This window comes from Enhydra lutris, unplaced genomic scaffold (genome assembly GCF_002288905.1).
Source record: "Enhydra lutris kenyoni isolate GAN:26980312 unplaced genomic scaffold, ASM228890v2 scaffoldscaffold93, whole genome shotgun sequence".
Lineage (NCBI taxonomy): Eukaryota > Metazoa > Chordata > Mammalia > Carnivora > Mustelidae > Enhydra > Enhydra lutris.
In genome coordinates, this window is record NW_019154177.1 from 2,098,348 (window position 1) to 2,115,756 (window position 17,409).

The following is a 17,409-nucleotide window of genomic DNA, read 5'->3' on the forward strand; positions in this document are numbered from 1 at the left end:
TGTCTCATCACCCCTGAGAGAAGTGGCCCTTGCCTCTCCGGAAGGAACGGGACCCTTCCCCAGCCTTGTTCTTTACTGGGCGGCTCAAAGACTCTGCAGCTTCCCCAAACAGCCACACATCCGCGCGCTTTTTCCAGCAGTTTTTTCCAGAAGGAACTCCGCCACAGCCCCCACAGGGCTTTTTTTCCGCAAAGTAGAGCCCAGGCTTTCTGATGCTCTCGTGTTTGCTGCCATCCAGGCAGCCGTTCCTAAAGGAGATGCCGCAGCAGTGCTGCCTTCTGGAATCGGACCTGTTATCTGGGCTCTTCAGCCCTGTACAGCCTCACCACCTAGAAAAGGAAATTCCAGCAAATTCTGGATCAAATGCAGGTGAAAGCCACAACTCATAGCCAGGGTCCTCAAGCCGCAAATCCACACGGTATTGGTAGCAAACGAGGACACAGCTAAAGAAATTAGGTAAAGCCTTTTTCTTTGTGGAACAAGGTTGAAGATGTCTCGCTGGGGTGGCTTGTCCTGGGGTCCAGGACAGTGGTGATGAGAGGTACTAAAACCTTATGTACTTTAATAAACTTTTCTATTCCCTTTGCTACATCTGTTAGTCCTTCAGAAGCAACAGAGCATCCTAAATAAAATGTTACTTATGGGGTATCTATGACTTCCAAGTGGAAAGGGCAACCTCTAAGTGGCAATTGCAGTAAACAGGGGAAACACATAACCCAGAAAATTTCATTAAGTTTTAAGAGACCAGATGTTGCCTAGCATCTGTTTCTCTCTTCCATGCTTCTTTCTTCGACAGGAAAGGGCCAGTATTACGGATTAAGGCTTCTTCTCAGTGGAGACCATAGAGTTAGGGTTGAGAAGGGGTGGAAGTAGAGGTTCCCATAGCCTCTGGCTAACAGGGGCAGAATTCCATTCCACTCTATGGACCTACCTGTGCCTTATTGTGTGTGTGTGTGTGTGCGTGCGCGCACACACGCACAAGCGCCTTATTTTAGTGTTCCAGACCTGTGCTCTGAGGAACTCACACCCACGAGTCCTCTGAAAAGGGTGAGAGAATTCCAAGAACTGGTTTGACTAGAATTTTGGCTTCAGGCATGGGTGTGCTTTGGCCTCGTAATTCATAAAGTTGAGGTTGATGACTCACATAGACATATTAGACACATGATACTTCTTCAGCAACTTTGTCTTTAATTACAGTTTACTGGTGGTGAAGCTTAGTTGTTAAAATTAGGTTGTGTGACATATAAGAGATTCTGAAATGCACGTGGTTCTCAGCCTGGTGTCTGCGGTCTCCAACAGAATTTGTGAATTCCCTGACGTGGTCTCTACCATTGTCAGTTTTGTGTCAGGAACCTCTCTCTGTGAGAGATTAAGTGTTATTTTACATACCATGGGAGTTTGAACCAAAAATAACTTAATAATTTCTTTCTTAATAATTTCATGACCACTGAATGAGAAGAGTTTGCTCACTTTGTTTTGGAAAACACGTGAAATGACTATGAGGAGATATGTTAGCTCTAAACAAATTCCGTCTAACATGAGTCCAACACCTGTCTTCCCGATGACAAAGTCATGCTCACCGCCACACCAGGGAAGAGAGCTTTATTGGAAATCACAATGCTCACTGCCAAGCCCACGTATCCTTCCAGTGTTCACAGACCAAAACAGGCCCAAGTCCACCTAAAACAAATGACTTTCCAGGACTTGCCTGGTCCATGTTGCTAAGAACATTGGCAAACGTATCCTCTCTTTTTTTTTTCTCTTATATCACACCATCATGTTGAGACAAAGAGGCTCTAATTTAAGGATCGAGTCCCACAGGCTGCCTCTTGTCTCTAAAACACACGGACCAACAGTTTCTTCCAAGCAGCATCTTCAAGTCCCATTCACCTAAAATGACAGGTTTGAGTTGTATTTTCACCTTCCACTTCAACTCTGCCATTATACTTTCAGGGTTTTTTTTTAAATTAAGATTTTATTTTTAAGTCATCTCTACACACAGTGTGGGGCTCAAACTCACAACCCTGAGATCCACAGTCACACAGTCTACTGACCGAGCCAGCGGGGCAGGCACCCCGGCGTTTCCAGTCTTTAGCAATTTACTCACACTCTTCCTGGGTTGGCTTTCTTAATTGTGTGCATACAGAGCAGCCCTCCTAGTGGACACAAATCACAGGAGGAGGGACATGTTCTTTGTCTTAACTTTGGGTTACTATACCCCAGTCAATGAGATTAAATCCATTCAGAAATGGAGTTTTATGACATTGTGAATCGAATGACAGAGACTCTTTCACCCAAACTGTTCCCTGGTGTAATGGTGAGCGCTCTGCCCTCTGAAGCCAGCCATCTGAGTTCAAAGACTTGCGGGTTATTTCAGTTTGTTTTTCTGTTGTTGGGATTTGTTTGTTTGTTTTTGTCTACAGAGGCCATACTAGGCAATTTCATCCCTGACATCTCTCAACACTTAATATGCACATCTGGGAATCTTTAGACAGCCTCATCGTGTTTCGTAGGGAAGGAAAAAACGGTCAAAAGTAAATACTTCCACTTAAAACAGCATCAAAAAGAATAAAATACTCAGGAATAAATTTAAGAAAAGAAGTACAAAACTTATACTCGGAAAACTACAGAACACTGTTGAAAGAGGTGAAGATAGATAAAGACCTGTCATGTCGTGGACTGCACGTTCACATGGTTATGATGGCGCTTCTCCCTCAGCTGATCTGCCCGATCAGAACGCTAGCTGACTTCTCTGTAGAAACTGACGAGGTGATCCTAAAATTCCCACAGAATTTCAAGGGACCCAGAATATCCAGAACAATCTTGAAAAAGAAGAAAAAGAAGGACTCCCTTCCCACCCTCAAAACTAACCACAAGATCATGACAATTAAGACAATGAGATCAATGAGATAGAATCAAGAGTCCAGAAATAAAGCCATAGGTCTATGGCCAACTGATAAGAAGTGCCAGGACTCTTCAGTGGGGATAGAATAGTCTTGTCAACAAATCATCCTGGGAAAACTAGATAACCACATGAAAAGAATGGAATTAGACCCTTACCTCACACGATGCACACAGAATAACTAAAATGGGTCAAAGACATAAGGTCTAATATCATGAAACTTTTAGAAGGGAACACTGGGAAAATCATGACCTCAGATTGGGCAGTGATTCTTAGATCTGACACCACAGGCACAAGCAACAAAAGAGGGCAGCTAAAGCAGACTTCATCAAATTGAAAAGCCTTTGTGCCTTAAAAAACACTATCAAGAAAATAAAAGACAACCAAAAGAATAGGAGAAAATATTTGCAAAACACTATCTGATAAGGGGCTTGCTTCTAGAGTTTATTAAGAACTTTTACAACTCAAGGGAGAGACAAAGAACCCATTAAAAATGAGCAAAGGGAAAAAATGAGCAAAGACAGGAATAGACAGTTCTCTAAGAAAATGCTTGCCATCATTAGTCATTTGGGAGATGCAAATCAAAACCACAATAAGAAACCACTTCACACCCATTAGGATAGTTTTAATGAAAATGCCATACAATAACAAGTGTTGGGGAGGATATGGGTAAATCAGAACCATCATACATTCCTGGTGGGAATGACAATGGAGCATTCAAGTTGGAAAACAGTCTGGCAGTTCTGCAAAAGATTAAACATAGACTTACCATTTGATAATCAATTCCAGGTATATAAACAGGATAAAGGAAAATCCATAAATAATAATGATAGTAAAAATCAAGTTATTTTGACGAATATATAGGGAAAACTAAAATCTCCCTGCAACCCACAAGCTCAGCTATTTCATTTCCATCCACACCAGCAACCTGAAGCCAGGTCTGGTAAAACCTTCCAGAGTTAAAATATATGCATGTACATAACCTTTTCACTCCAGTTTTTAAAAATCATAACCATTGCATGTAATCCTGCAGTGAATGTTAAAGCTCATTCCAGCTGTGGGATGTGTCTCATGACTCTTCATCAGAAGCTGATCTCATTCCAACCATCTGTCAGAATAAGAAGTCCTTCCAGTTCTGAGAAAAGGACATTAGTTGCCAATATGGTGCAACAGCCTGATTGTCATTCAGATGATGTTAAAGGATAGGGAAGATTGACCACAAATACACTTACAGTTTGGTGTGCAGTTTGATCCTACGGAGAACTGAGGTACAGTATGGCTATTTATTTTATCAGGAGAAGGCTTCATTGTGTAGTCGTGGCCGAGTGGTTAAGGCGATGGACTAGAAATCCATTGGGGTTTCCCCGCGCAGGTTCGAATCCTGCCGACTACGGGCATTTTGACATCTTGTAGGTTGCTTTGAAATCCCTCATTGTTTCAAGTCCGAAGAAACATGAATTGTACCTGAACTATAAGCAATGTATCCTCATTTACTAAACTTCGCTGTTTTGGTCTTGGGATTAACTGGCCTATGATGGAGTCTCTCAATCTGGCAGAAAAAAAGAAATCATAATTACTGTATCATTTAGTAGGTTTGAACGGAGTCCTAATGTTTTCTTTTCTCCCAAGAAGAGTCCAAATTTCAGAGATACTGTGGTATTTCAGGCAATCGAAATCCTGCTTGAAGACAACTCTTTCAAAAAGAAAGAAAGTGGGAGTGCTTGCTTCTCCACCAGACTGTGACTTAAAAAAATATATATTTATTTTACAGAGAGAGGCACAGTGAGAGGGGGAACACAGCAGGGGGAGTGGGAAAGGGAGAAACGCGCTTCCCGCCAAGCAAGGACCTTGAGATCATGACCTGAACCAAGGCAAATGCTTAAGGATTGAGTCACTCAGGTGCCTTAGACTGTCACCTTTTCACCGATTTCCTTGCTCGCATCCCAACTGTTTCCTTGCTATCTCCCAATCCACTCATATTTCCATGTATCTGTGTGAGGCTGATCTGGAATTCCGTGCTTGTTTAACACAACCCCAGCCTGTTTATGGGACAAGTAAGTAAAGAAGGGCCAGAAATAATGCTAACCGAAGACAGTAAAATCATTTGCTTCCATGTAACTGGAAATCAAGGTCCAAAATAAAGCTGTAATCAACTGGCATAAAGTGTATTTTCATTGCCTGTTAAGAATTTTGATATTTAAACTATTTTAAACATGATAATCATGATATGAAGCTCAAATGATATTGGGATACATGCAGTGGGGTGGGGGGGGGAATGTCCTTTCTATCTATGTACTCTAGCTGCTCAATTTCCCTCCACAGTGAAATGAGTTTTTGTACAACTATCCAGAGTTATGTGTGCATAATATTCAGTCCACTCTGTATTTTTATTTTTTAAAGATTTTATTTACTTATTTGAGAGAGCATGAGCGGGGGAGGGGCAGAGGGCAAGGGAGAGGCAGACTCTCCGTTGAGCAGGGAGCCTGAGCTCCCCTCCATCTCCAAGGACCCTGGGATGAGGACCTGAGCAGAAGACAGACCCTTCTTTCAAAAAAAAAACAAAGGAGGGGGGTGCGCCTGGGTGTCTGGGTGGGTCAAGCCTCTGCCTTAGGCTCTGGTCATGATCTCAGGGTCCTGGGATCTGAAGCATAGGGCTCTTTGCTCAGCTGGGAACCTGCTTCCCCCCTCTCTCTCTGCCTGTCTCTGCATACTTGTGGTCTCTGTCTGTCAAATAAATAAATAAAATCCTTTAAAAAAAAAAGCCTTAATGTCTAAGACACTCTTTTAAATGAATGGTACAAGCACATACACAGTGTTCATCTTGGTTTTTTTCTTTCCCTTAAGAATATATACTAACCCACAGAAATATGTCCAACTGACTTTTCACAATAGACCAGAAGAAAATTTCAATGGAGGAGGAATTGTCTTTTCGACAACATCCGTAGGTAAAAACAGAAACAAAAACAAAACAAAACAAAACCCAGCAACGAAACACAACAAAAATAAAACCCACACTGACCTATACCTCATTCTGTGCACAAAAATTAAAATGAATCACAGACTGAACTGTACAATTATAAAACTTTTAGAAAATAACATAGCAGATCTTCAGGACCCGGGTCAGGCAGATTCCGTTGACTTGACACCTGAAGCTCAACGCTTAAAAGGAAAAGAGCTAAATCGGATCCCTTCAAAATGAAAAACTTTTTCTCTGCAAAAGATACTATGAAGCAGTTGAAAAAAACAAGCTACAAATTGGGAAAAGACATTTGTAAATCACATAGGTGACAACAGTCAGCACACAGAATTCCCAAAACTGAACAGATTTAAAAAGAAAGCCAACACTTCAGTCAGAAAATGGATAAAAGCCATGAAGAGATATTTCAACATTTCACCCAAGATGGTACACAGACAGCAAATAAGCACGTGAAAAAATGTTCAACACCGTTAGCCATTAGGGAAATAGAAACTAAAATCACAATAAGATATCACCCTACACCCATCAGAATGGACAAAACAAAAGTCATGACAACACCCATTCTCGAGAGGATGCCGGGCAACTCAGTCACTAGTACACCGACAACGGTGGGAATGTAAAATGGTACAGGGAGTCAGGAAAATGGCTTGGCAATTTCTTACAAAACTAAACAGGAAATTATCAGATAATCCAGTAATAAATACCACTCTTGGATATTTAGTCTAAAAACATAGAAACTTAGTTCCCACTAAGATCTACATGTCATTTTTTCCCAACATCTTCACCCAGCATAGCCCTAAACTGGAAACAATCTGTATCGTGGGGTGAGCGGCTCAGCAGCTCTGTGCTCAGACGACGGAATTCTCCTCAGCAGCACAGAGGGGGTGAGCTAAGCTACATGTGGCAGCTTGGATGCCTTTCTGGGGAATTACACTGAAAAGAAGCCAGCCTCAAAATGTTATATTTTGTGTAATTCCACCGCTACAACATTCTGGAAATGACTAGATTCGAGAAACGAAGACTCAGTTTCTGCTCTCCTGGTGTTCCGGAGGGAGTGCTGGGAGAAGGGGGCTGGAGTTACTAAAAGGCGACAGGAGGGATTCTTGCTGTAAGGAAGTGCACTTTCCCAGTGATGGATGTGGGAACTGCACCTGGGATAAAACCACCCAGAAATAACTCCCCCCACCACACTAAAAAATCAGTATGGAGGGGGTGTGGGGGTGGGGATCAGAATAAGACTGGAGGACTGTATCGGTGTCAGTATCCCACTTGTGATAGCGTAAGGAGCCAAGATGTTACCATTGGGGGAACCGCGGTAAATCGTTCTCTCTGTATCATTTCTTACAGCTGCACGTGAGTCTGCAGTTATATTGAGGACACGTGTCTACACGTACCACAGATGTAATCCACATCAGTACAGAGAAACACGCCTCGCTCTTATTCTCCGCTGCAGAATATTCCATTATGTTCCACAGTTGATTCAAAGAATCGAGAACTATGGGTCATTTAGAGTTTGGAAATCTTTTTACACATCATCTCACAGCAGGAATACATGTCCATATTCTCCACTATCTCTCACGGTTGTGGAGTGTTTATTTTTTTGGTGCAGGCTATCTCCCCACTTCTCTCAGAGTTTGTCCTAGTTTGCAGTTTGGAGTGTAGCACACCGATGACCATCAGAGGCCGACAAGGTAGGAGGCTGGAAATCAGGTCAAATTAAGGAGTCTTGCCAATTCTCGGACAAAGTACAACATGCCAATTTGTTATAACAGCATAATGGGAATCTATATGACCAATTATGTCAAAGACTAAGAAATTTTGGCTTCCAATTATGTTTTAATGTGTTATTTCACCTCATTGGGAGAGAGCGAAGGTTTGAGACAATTACTTTGTTCCACTGAGTTATCTTGCCGGATCGAATTCAACAGTTGTTGTTGTTGTTTTTTTTAATCTAACTCTACTTCTTATTTAAATACAGGAATTTCCATCTCCTGTGTTTTATATATAAAATATATATATAAACTAAATATATATAAAAATACATATATTTTAATATATATATTTATATATAATAGATATATATTTCATATATATATTTAGTTTATATATGTATAATAAAAAAGCAGTCCTCTAGAGCCTGATTTTCTCTGGATCAAGTGATGACTCTAAGTTTTTGCACCTGGAAAGATAAGATAAAGACCAAGGCAGAGGATCACTGAGTCCAAGATAAACTCACCTCCCTGCCAAAAGTGATAACGGGACGGAGTGAGGCAGAAGAGCGAAGTTCAATGCCACCGCCAACTGGAGGGCCTGAACTCTCCAGTGCCCAGGGAGAAAAACTGGGCTCTCCAGCTATAAACCTGTAGGTTGTAGCGCTTCTCGTGCATTCCAGCTCTAGTGCCACCGTCAGGAGAAAAAGCAGGCTTCTAAATTCGAAGCCAAAAAGCCAAAAAATGGGTCGTCAGTCAAGCTAAGAACGGATGCTGGGCTTAGCTTCATAGACTTGACGGGCAATGGCAAAGTCTCTGGTTGAATTTCCACAAAGCCTTTTTAGAAGGTCTCGGCTTGAAACATTTCGTTTCCAGGGAGGAGCTTTTGGGAGTCACGGTGACTGGCGCTCCTCTTCTGGAAGGAGCCTGGGGTGCTCTTGTACCGCTTGAGAGAGAACTTGGGAGGTGAGTCCCCGCAGCTCGAGTGAGGACCTTCTCCCCCTCACCCCCCCACCCCCAACATTCTGTCTTGGGCTGTCAGCACTAGATCTGCGGCTTCTGGGGCAGGCGATGGGGAAACAGCAGAAAGTAGAGAATCTACCAGAGAAGGCGAGAAACCTGCAGAATTTGGAAGGGCGTCGAAAGGGGGTGAAGGAGGAAAACGTCAGCAGCAACCTCAGAGGTTGGAAGGTGGGACAAACCGAGCCTGCATCAGGGGAAACTTGCCCCAAGTTTGGGTAAAATCATCTTGTGATGGGCCTGTCTCTCCCCCCGGAACTGTCATTTCCAGTTTCTTAAATCCCCGGGAGCCTTGGCGGCCTGTGGAGTCGCTAGGGCCTCCTGTCTTCATGCGCGAGTCTCTCGGTGTCCGAGTGAGGAGTGACGAGTGACGAGTGATGAGTGGAGGCAGGCGCGAAGCCTCCTGCCCTATGACCAGAGGTCTGGAAGCAGGGAGCAGAGCGGCGGCCTGCACCAGCTCTGGGTGCCGGGAACCGCAGGTGGCTCTGGACCCGGCGAGGCGGCCTTGGAAGTAGGGGGTTTACTTTGGGATCTGCAGCAGAGCGAAGGACACCCGTGCCGGTTATGGGGGGGGGGATCACTAAAGGTCTCACAGACACAGTCCGCTTTTGCTGATAAACCGGAGTGCGGGCTCAGGAGGAGGGAAACGAGAAAAGGTGAGCGGTTGGAGGACCAAGAAGGAATTCCAGAGAAAGGGCTTTGGTTGAGAGCGAAGGCGACCCCGGAGTGGTTTTGGAAGGTTGGTCCGGTTCTCGTCTGGAAAGTTGACATCCTGGGCATCACTATTCCCAGCCCAAAAGGGATGCTTGGCAACCTCGCCAAGAAAGGACTGGAGATGTGTGCAGCCCGGAGTTGGAGCTTGTGTGACAGTAACGCGGACTGTGACGCTGGGATGAGGCACGCCTGGAGGATCCTGAGGGAAGGAAAGAAGAGTGGAGAGAAGACGGGGAAGCAAACGTAGAGACATAGTAAGGGGTGCGGCAAGATGCTTAGAATTAAACTGGGAGAGCAGGCAATCTGCCTTCTGTGCAAGCAGAGTGGCGCAGCGGAAGCGTGCTGGGCCCATAACCCAGAGGTCGATGGATCGAAACCATCCTCTGCTAGCTTCCCTTATTGTTGCCCAGGGAGTTCGGACTCTCCTTCCTCCCCCCACAATCTCCCTCACATCCCCAGAACGAGGCCTTCAGCGAAGTCAAGCCTTCTCAGCCCCCTGCGACGGGATGGCCTGGTTTTCGCCCTGCGGCGTTCCGAGTTCTAGAACCACAGGGAAGACTCTCCCACTGTTTTACTGGTCTTGCATCTCGCCTGCCCCCTCCCGCGCTGCCGGCCGACTTGGGCTCCAACATCACGATGAATCAAAGAACCCTCGGGGGAGCAGCACCGCGCCCGGGGCTTGCTCCGCTGCCAGGGGCTTGCACCCCTGGAGCTGGATGAAGTCACGGTCACCTGTGGAGGGGAGCATTGGGGGCCGACGTGGAGAGGCGGGAGTCTCCGTGCGGGGTCGCTCGGAAGGGAGACGGAGGAGCAGGTGGCCAGCGGGAGGGAAAGGGGGGGACCCGAGAGGAGGGGGGCCGAACGGCAGGCGGGGGCCGCACCTGCGAGCGCGCGGACCCAGGGAACCCCGGAGACAGAGTGGGGGTTCGGGGGCGCAAGCAAAAGGTCCAGGATTTGGATTTAAGAAAGGTGGTCCTCGCCGACTGGAACAGCCCACAGAAGGAGCTTCGACCTCTTTTCTCTGATTTCAGATAAGGGACCAAGAGGGACCCGGTGAGGAGCCCGGGACTTCTGATCCGCCACCCCAGGCCGAAAAGGCGTCAGGCGGACCCCTGATCCCTGTGTCTTCCCATCCGCGGGGCGCTGCTCCTTCCTCCCAGGACCTCATGCTCCCTCCGCAAATGTTTGTCTGCTTCGGGCATGAGCTTTCCTCCCGACTCCGCCATGGCGAAACGCCCCCTTCCTGCAATCGCTAATTCCAGGAATAAACTCCCCTGATCAGTGTCACCCTCCTTAACCCAGCCCAACTTGGATGTCTTTTGTCCCCGCACTCGTGCTCACCTACTGTCAGTAATGCTGACCCAACCAACGACCTGCTCAGCTCCGAGGCCCGGGATGGAATTAGAATTACCAAGATTCGGCAAAGACCCCTCTAATCCCTCCCATCATGGACGGCTCCGTCCATAGAGGGGCAGACTTTGAATCTGAAGGTCTAGGGTTCAAATTCCTGTTTTTCTCCTTTTGATTTCTGGCTCACCAGAGAGCGCCCACCTCCTGGAGGATGGCTGCCCACTGGAGAATTTCTGGGGACCCAGTAAGTAGGGAGTAAGAAAAAGTACAACGTGCATATCTACCTGCCTTGACATCCTTCCTTGCTTTGGGGCTTAAGTGATTCTCATTTCATACCCTCTGGAGGGAATGTCAAGGAATCGACCCGCCTTCCATTGTCTGTGAAGCCCATCAAGGGAAAACTGCTGCGGCCTCTCCTTTAGGAACGGCTGCCTGGAAAGCCAGGCTCTGATGGCAGCAACACGAAAGCATCAGAAAGCCTGGGCTCTACTTTGCGGAAAGAAGCCCTGTGGGGGCTGTGGCGGAGTTCCTTCTGGAAAAAATTACTGGAAAAAGCGCGCGGATGTGTGGCTGTTTGGGGAAGCTGCAGAGTCTTTGAGCCGCCCCGTAAAGAGCAAGGCTGGGGAAGGGTCCCCTTCCTTCCGGAGAGGCAAGGGCCACTTCTCTCAGGGGTGATGAGACAAGAAGTGGCGTCCCCAAAGAGGGGAGCCGTCGTAGTCGGCAGGATTCGAACCTGCGCGGGGAGACCCCAATGGATTTCTAGTCCATCGCCTTAACCACTCGGCCACGACTACGTGCGAGCCGTCGGCCTCATGAGCATAAGTAGCCTCTTCCGAAGGTCCCATTCGCCAGCACAAAGTGCATTTGCTGTTGGTGGCTCTTACTGATGGCCGTCATTCCGGGGAGTGGCCTGCGGTTGTGGTGACGTGGCCCAGTCGCCCTGCCTCCTCCTCCTGGAAGGCCGCCTTCTTCTCATGGCCCCGCTGGGAGGAGATGGAGCAGGAGACCTCCCGGTAGCCCAGCTTCTGATGAGGACCCGGGAGACCCCAACACAGGCTCTAGCATTCATTGTGAGGAATTGTGAGGGTAGCCCCAATTTGAACACCTCCAAATAAACATCGAATTTCAAAATAACTTTGAGGACATATACATAGTGGAAGCCTCTGCAGCTGGTGAAAGGAAGAAGGCACACTTTTTGTTTTCTCAAGGAGGCACACTGTCCTATCTGTTGTGTTCTTGTGCCTTAAGATGAGAGACCAAGGTTCCATTCACAAACATCGTTAGTACGGAGTCAAACTTACTTTAAAAGAAAACAAGCCAAAAAAAAAACCCTTCACTTTTTGGAATTTTGACTTGAAGGAATGTAAGTTGGCCATAGTAGCCACTTCCAGAGCCAGGCAAGACTTCTTTCCCCAAGTTCATTATCATCTTCAGGCTTGGATTTACTTATTTTATGAAAGACTCACCTTCAAAGCTCTGATTTTCCTCTTATAGAGATGGAAAATTTCAAACCCAGGCTCTGCTGCCAGACCCCCAGGGTTTTCCGGCAGGATCAGTCCCTTACTCCCGTGTGATTTCAAGTCCGTTACTTCAGAACCCTGTGTCAGTTTCTCATGCTATGAAGTGAGAATGTCGTGTTTAATATGTTGCTATGTGCTGAGAAAAATCCTTAACACACAACCACCTTCAGGTTAAATGCTGGCTTTTATTCCTGTTGCTAACCAGGTATCTCAATAAAGGCAAGCATTTGTGTTTCCTGAAGCAAAACACAGAAATAATGCATGACTCCGAAGCATAAGGATTTATGACTTTTCACAGTCCACATGCCAGTGTGAGCCAGATGGAAGTGGGTCACAGCCAACATCCCAGAAGCTCCCCCAGGACCCCATACACTTCTTACCAAGATAGCCAACACTGTTCAGCAAGGCCATCAGAAGTGTGCTGGTGAGAAGGGTGCTAGAGTTATTGAGAGGCTTGGGGGTAGCTCTGCGTGCAACCCAGGCTCACCACAGGGGTTGGGCTTGTTAATGGCAATAGGAATGCTAGGACTCCAGAGCACCAGATGTCTGGTGGAAAACTCAGGAAGCCAGAGGTGTGCAATTACTATAACAACTAGCTAAGGCGAGGGTCATTGTGGGGGGGGGGGCTTCTGTGAGCTGTGAACAAAGTTAATAGACACTGTGTCCCGAAGAGTCAGACAGACAGTCGGTATGTGTGCTGCGTAATCTGTGTAATCAAGGATGAATAGAAGACTGAGACCACTTCCCCTGGAGGAAGTCATGATATTTGGACAAGTTCCTGGACCTAAGATTGCCTTTTTTTTCTAAAAGCTGTGTATTTTAAAAGTTGTGTGTTTAGCCTAAGCATTGATGATCCTTGAGTTCACTTTGTGCATTCAGTGAGGCCAGACATTCCAGTTTAGAGACACTCACCTGCAAGAAGATGGAATAAAAACAAAACTGTAGCCTCACCCCTGCCTATGAGCAGCAAAGAGAGTGGGGAGCCTAGAGTCCCACCCTTGCCAGCTTGAGGCAATGTGCTCCCTCCACCGGGTATCAGAGAAAGCAGAGGAAGAGACCGAGACTTTCATTGCTCCAGGCTTTAAAGGGCTTTTCCTAAACCCTGTCAGTAGAGAGCCTATAATGTGCCCACGTAACCACCTCCCACTTGGCAGTAAAGACGTGTCTCTTACCCTCCCCACTGGGGTGGCATCAGAAGAGGTCTAGGGAGAGAGAAGATTTTCATCATTGCTTAGCTGCAACGGCCATACACACTCCCTGTTTGTGGAGCTCGCGTGGCAATGACAACGCTCTTTTACTCCTCCAACCAGGGAAGACTCCTGGGAGCCTAGTGGGGAGCCAGGACTCCTTCTCCTGCACAACACTAGGGCACTGACATCTTGGGTATCAAGAGGACTGAATGAGGGACCTGGAATTCCATTCCTACCTCGTAGTAGCCAGGAGGTTTGCGCCTTCCCCTGTCAGAGCAGTGTTAGATGTTTGAAGGAACCAACTAAAACAAGGCTTAAATAAGATCCAAAGTCTCAGCGTAATACCCAAAATGTCCGGGAATCATCTGAAAATCACTTGTCATGCCAAGAACCAGGAAGATCTTAAACTGAATGAAAAAAGACACTCAGTAGATGCTGTGATGGGCAGAATATTGGTATCCCCAGATGTCCGTGTCCTCATTCCTAGTACTTGAGAAGATGTTGCCTTACTTGGCAAAAGGGATTTTGCAAACATGATTAAGGGTAAAAATCTCGAGATGAGAGGATTACCTGAATTATCTGGGAAGGCCCAATCTAATCACAAAAGTGCTTAAAAGTGGAAAAGCGAGGCAAAACAGTAGGCCATAGAGATGGGACATGACAAGGATTCAACCCATCGCTGCACTGAAGGCGGTCTACAGAACAAGGAATGTGAAGGCCTCTCAGTGCTGGAAACCATTATAAGCTTTCAGCGAGCAAGTAAACCTTCGTGTTACACCCACAAGGAACAGAATTCTGACCCAATTGCGTAAGGCAACGGATTCTCCCCCAGAGCCTCGGGAAAGAATGCACATCTGCTGACACCTTGATTTTAGCTAAGTGCGTCAGAGAGCACCGTCAAGAGAGGGGAAAGACAACCTGCAGAACTGGAGAAAATATTCATAAATTATGTATCTGATAAGGGTTTAATGCCTAGACTATATAAAATAATTCCCATATCTCTACAACTGAAAGAAAACCCAGTTTCAAAAATGGGCAAAGTACTCCAATAGACATTTCTCCAAAAAAGATATATAAATGGCTGATAAGCCATTATATATATGGGCAAAAAGATGGGCGACATTACTGGTCTTCGCTGGTCATTAAAAGATAATGCAAATAAAAATCTCAGTTTGAAACAATTACAGTGGCTGAAAAAAGTTCACATCAATGTGCTATATACTATGTGACTCCAGAGAAAGAACGAGTGGGGGCAGGACAGAGGGAGAAGCAGGTTCTCTGATGAGCAGAGAGCCATGGGCAGAGCTCGATCCCAGGACCCCAGGATCATGACCTGAGCTGAAGGCAGACACTTACCTGACTGGTCCACCCAGGTGACCCTACAACATATTCTTTAGATGAGAACACATGAAGACGAGAACCAATCAGTACCAGAGATGGAGGACAGAGTGGGCGGATGGGAGGAGAGCAAGTGTGGCTTGTGAAGGAACAGAGATCCTGGTGGCAATGGAAATGTTTCATCTTCACTGTATTTGTGTCAATATTCTGGATGTTACATTGTAGGATAATTTGCAAGGTGTCTCCATTGGGGGAAACTGGGTAAAGGGTACAGGAGATCTCTCTGTATTATTTCTTAGAAGTGCATTTGAATTTACAATCATCTCAAAATAAAAAAATTAAGTTAAATATGCCATTTCTATTGTTATAGTTTCCCTGAAGGCCTGAATATATGTAATTAACAAATCTAAATGTAATCAACATTAGATGTAACGAAACGTGATTTCAGCCTTGAACTCAACACTGCTGACTGATGTTGCTTTATCCTTTGCTTCTATTATGCCAAATAGCCAGGTGCCTATTTCTTTTTTTTTTTTTTTAAGATTTTATTTATTTATTTGATAGACAGAGACCACAAGTAGGTAGAGGCAGGCAGAGAGAGAGGAGGAAACAGGCTCCCTGCTGAGCAGAGAGCCTGATGTGGGGCTTGATCCCAGGACCCTGGGATCATGACCTGAGCCGAAAGCAGAGGCTTTAACCCACTGAGCCACCCAGGTGCCCCCAGGTGCCTATTTCTACATCATTTTTGGCACCCTTAAACCTAAGTTTAATGAACAGTCATGAGATTGTATTGTTTGCCATCATATCTAATCAGCGTAAGAGAACTAGTGATATGAACAAGGCATACCATCCAGGTTTACTGTGACTATGGGAAAAGTTATTTTAAAACAAGAATAATAATTCTAGCTATTGAGAATAAATGAGAGGGCTGCCTGGGTGGGTCAGTCGTTAAACGTCTGCCTTCGGCTCAGGTCATGATCCCAGGGTCCTGCGATCTGGCTCCCTGCTCCGTGAGAAGCCTGCTTCTCCCTCTCCCACTCCCCCTGCTTGTGTTCCCTCTCTCGCTGTGTCTCTTTCTCCAAATAAATAAATAAAATCTTTAAAAGAATAAATGAAAATCTCCTTATGTGCTTTATATATTAAAATAATACCAACTTGTTGAAATATGAATGGAAATGGATTTTCACTATTTCTGGGGGAAAATGTTTCAATGAATAGTTTGTGAAAATGGCTAATTTTGTTTATTTTATGTAGTATTAATAATTAATAAAAATTAAATATAAAAACACAATATAAATATTGAGACTCTTTAGCTAGAGAACACCTCCCAATTTTATTCCCAATAGGCGTTTATAAATATTTGCCCAGCTTGAAGCCCAGTGCAGGGCTTGAACTTGACACTCTGAGGTCAAGACCTCAATAAGGCCAAGAATCAGTGACTTAACCAACTGAGTCACCCAGGCACCCCTAGCTTTGAATCTTTAAAGAAAAAGTCCTGTTTGAGAATTCCTCCCATCTGGTCAAGACGATTTAAAAGTAGAATGTTTACTTTGCTGTATTAAACTTTCACAAGGAAGAAAAACTCTAAAGTTATGTGTTATATCATGATAAATCTCCATTGATTGAAATATAATAAAGTCTATGACGAAAAAGAGAAATGGTGAGAAACAAATGAAGCCCATCTAAGTTAAGAGAGGAGCTCGGACTCTTCTGGGACCCAACTCTGCAGTGCGGTGACTGCAGAAAAATTTAGCAAATGACAGTGAAGCACAATATTATCAATATTTTAACTTCTGACTGGTAAAGTCTTAATTACAGTATAATTATAATTGCCAATATATCCATATGTTATGTAATACATTAAAATATAATGCTAATAACTGATTTTTTCAATAATATTTCTTGGTTATTTTTATATCCTGGAATTTTATATCCCTCTTTGTCAATGATTATTGTGTGGCTTTGGCCATGAACTCAGACAAAGAGTGATTTTACAATCATTCATCATTTACATGAATTATGACTTCATTGAACTTTTTAAATCATTTCTCATCATAAATAACTCTAGCATAATTTGACCCTAATAACAATATTCATTTCTTATACTACTGTTGTCTATTATTTTAGTTCCATTTTGTTTCTACATCTTAAAAGATAGTGATTGCTAATGATATTGTCTTATGCACTCATTGTTTATGTAGATGTTCTGGTGTGTTTCTGAACATTCCTGTTCTTCATAATTTTTGTATACTATCGGTCATTAGTTCCAATTTCTTGTTCGTTAATCTACTCGTCATTTCTGCTGTATCTACTATTCAGACTACTTAGTTGAGCTTTTAATGTCAATGAATAAATTTCCCCTTTATGATTTTATTTCTTTTTATGGTTATTTTTAAAAAGTGATCTTTTGCATAATTTACTTCTTAATGACAGAATTCCTTTGTTTGGTGTGTTTAATAACTTTCTGTGGATGAATCATAATGCATGAGACAATTAGTGGGAACAGAAACGTTTGGGAAGTTATGAAAATGGGGTCGTAATTCATTATCGCATTGATGAACATAGTGGACTACTGTGGCTCAGACTTCATATATTAGGAAGAAGTTGCCTAGCTATGAGCTGCACATGCTCAGGACAGAACTTAATTCCCCAGCCTTCTGTGCAGCTAGAATGCAGGCATGTGCCCTAA

At 44.6% G+C, this 17,409-nt stretch overlaps 1 protein-coding gene and 3 non-coding genes across 4 annotated transcripts in view; 3 read left to right on the forward strand and 1 right to left on the reverse strand.

Moving 5' to 3' along the window:
* LOC111138601 overlaps positions 1-17,409 on the forward strand; it is an 896,555-nt gene that overhangs the window by 817,470 nt on the left and 61,676 nt on the right. The window lies entirely within an intron of this gene.
* On the forward strand, positions 4,214-4,295 carry TRNAS-AGA. Its single transcript has one exon. It is a non-coding gene; the product is annotated as a tRNA-Ser (tRNA).
* TRNAM-CAU lies at positions 9,640-9,711 on the forward strand. The gene has a single exon. It is a non-coding gene; the product is annotated as a tRNA-Met (tRNA).
* TRNAS-AGA lies at positions 11,385-11,466 on the reverse strand. Its single transcript has one exon. It is a non-coding gene; the product is annotated as a tRNA-Ser (tRNA).